This window comes from Rhinolophus ferrumequinum, chromosome 2 (genome assembly GCF_004115265.2).
Source record: "Rhinolophus ferrumequinum isolate MPI-CBG mRhiFer1 chromosome 2, mRhiFer1_v1.p, whole genome shotgun sequence".
In the NCBI taxonomy this organism is placed as follows: Eukaryota; Metazoa; Chordata; class Mammalia; order Chiroptera; family Rhinolophidae; genus Rhinolophus; species Rhinolophus ferrumequinum.
In genome coordinates this window covers 33,426,089-33,428,694 of record NC_046285.1, presented here as the reverse complement: position 1 = coordinate 33,428,694, position 2,606 = coordinate 33,426,089, and the positions used below count along the sequence as shown (strand labels likewise).

The 2,606-nt window shown below is 38.9% G+C and overlaps 1 pseudogene; it reads right to left on the bottom strand.

Annotated features, from left to right (window-relative positions):
• Positions 1–432: 432 nt before the first annotated feature.
• Positions 433–991, bottom strand: LOC117012298 (60S ribosomal protein L18-like; annotated as a pseudogene).
• Between the last annotated feature and the right edge of the window lie 1,615 nt (positions 992–2,606).

Here is a 2,606-nt window from a genome sequence, read left to right as displayed (position 1 = left end):
AGGGAATGCTGTCTCTGGTGGTATTGGAAGTTACACTGTTTGTAAGGTGGAGTTCTTGGTGTAGTCTGGCAGCCTAAGGCCCCTAGCCAATACTTTCAGCTGCCTTTGTTAGTTAATTGCTCTCTCCCATCCCTGTGATCTTCTCACTGCTTCCTTAGAACTGCTACAGAAGCCAAGCTTGACCTTCTGGGACCCTGCCGGAAATCCTAGCTTTGTAATCATATGATTGGCTCAAATCATTGTTTTTCTCACCTCTCTTCCCAACTAGTGACTGGAGCCATGTGTATCTACATTGTAATCTCAGGGGTGTCCACAGGCAAGATCATTAGTGGTTTCGTGCTCAAAATAAAAAAGGGCCTCAGCGACCTGTTTCTCATATGTAATTATGTATTTTTGCATCCCAAATCTTTAATAACCAGGCACAATCTGGAGTTAGTTCTTGTAGTGGCAGCTGGCCCTTGGGTTTTTGATGCGCTCAAACTTCCGGTCCTTACAGCACACGTGGTTTGGTGTTGCTGTACAGGATGCCCTGGGCTTTGCTGAAATGCCTGTACACCTCTCAGCCCTTGTGAGGAAAGCAGGGTGGTGCCAAAGCCCTTGGGGGCATTCAGGGCCAGCTAGGTAGAGGTAAGGATCTTGCCCCCTGCCTGGAGGTTGTGGTTCCTGGCGCAGCTGTTCACGCTCAGCACCCATGCCTTCAATTTGGGCACTTCCAGGATACCCGCATCATCTGTTACTGTCCTTGCAACCACAGCTGTTTTGTCTTCCTGACTAGGAAGCTTCATCTTCTACTCATCAGGAAAAGGGACAGAGGCAGCTGGTTGGTGTGACTCATATATAACTCTTTCAGCACAAGTTGGTTGAAGGTGGAGTTGGTTGGTCTGAACAGAACGCTGTATAGCTTGACCAACAGCTTTCGGTAGATGTTCTGGCTCTTGGGCTCCTTGCTCTGAATCTTTCCATCTTTGTAGTGGACGATGTTGACTCCCATGATGGATCCACCTCACCCCTACCCTCACCACAGCTCAAGAGATGTAAAAATGTCATATCTCTGGTGACAATGCTGTGGTGTGGCTTGTTTTTGTAGCTCTTCTAGTGATTCTATAAATTACCCATATCTTGCAGATGTACTCTTTATCTAGCTAGTCATTTAGAGTCCTCTTTTATTGTTTGGAACTAGAAACTCTGATTGGTATGAAACTGGTACATTGTAGCTTCTTTTCTTCTTTACTCCCTCGTTTTGCTGGAAAATATTCTCCAGTAGCTTTAGGTAATTATACGAATTGAGAAATTTTTTGAGAGTATGTATATTGGAAATTTTTTTTTCTGCTCTCACAGTTGAGAGATATTTTGCACTTAAAGTTTTAGGTTCAAATCATGCCTCAGAATTTAAAAAACATTTTTACATTTGTTTTATTTCTTTCAGCATTGCTATTAAAAAGGCTGATGGTACTTTTATACACAGTTTTTTGTGCATTAATCTTGTCTCCGAAAATTTCTAGGATTCTCCTTTATCCCTCAGGTAATGAAATTTTGCAGTGATGGACCTTGGTGTGAGTTGTTTTTGTTTTGTTTTGTTTCTCCATTTATTTCTCTTGTGTACTTTATGATCTTTTCAATGTAGAAATCCATGTCCATCAGTTGAATTTGGGAACATTTCCTTGGGTTATTTCTTTGATAATATTTTTCCTCCCATTTTCTCTGCTTTCTTTATCTGGAACTCCTATTGTATAAATGTTGGACTTCTTGAATCAATCTTTTTTTTTTTCTTTTTTCTTATATTGTCTGTCCTATTTTTCTTTGCTGTATTTTTTTGCCCCTGGGAGATGTCATTGACTTTATTTTCTAATCTTTCTACTATTTTGAAATTTTGCTATTATATTTTAGTTTTCTATGAGCTTTCTTGTTATCTGAAATGATCCCTCTTTGGAGCATTCTGATTTGGGGTCATAATTATAATAATATCTCTCTCATTCCTTTAAAGACAAAATATTTTTTTAAATTTTATTTTAGTTTTTAAATTGCCTTGGTTTTTTTCTTTTTCTTTCTCTCTCTCTCTTTTTTTTTTTATGTTTTCATTTTCATGTTTCATATTAGAAACTTTCCACAACTGGAGGGTGGTCCTTGACCTCCTTTTTATATTAAAAGTGAGGCACTCAAGATTATTGTAGCTCTGTTTTCTCAAGTCGAGCTGGTTCACTGGTGGGTTTTACTCATGGGAGAACTCAGGCTTTTCATTCTTTCTGAGGGGATCTTTTATTGTCAGTATTGATAGGGTTTTTTTTTCTTTTTTCTTTTGGTCTGTTTTTTGCTTCCATTTCCTGGATGTACCAGGAGGAATAAGAGGGTGAAGACTCAGTGTTCAGTAAATGAGTTATCACTTAAATCTCATTTGTAGTATCCTTCTTACCTCTTCCCCTCACCAGTGCCCTATATTATTAGATAAGATCCTCTGTTATTCAACTTTTTCGGAGGTAAACCTTCATCTTTAGCACAGACAGTAAAGATATAATTATTGGCTGTTTTGGATGAGAAAAGAGGATGTACAGCTCTTTTTAAAGACTTAGCCACTTACCTTGCTTTCGGCTTTGCCTTGTATCTTCATT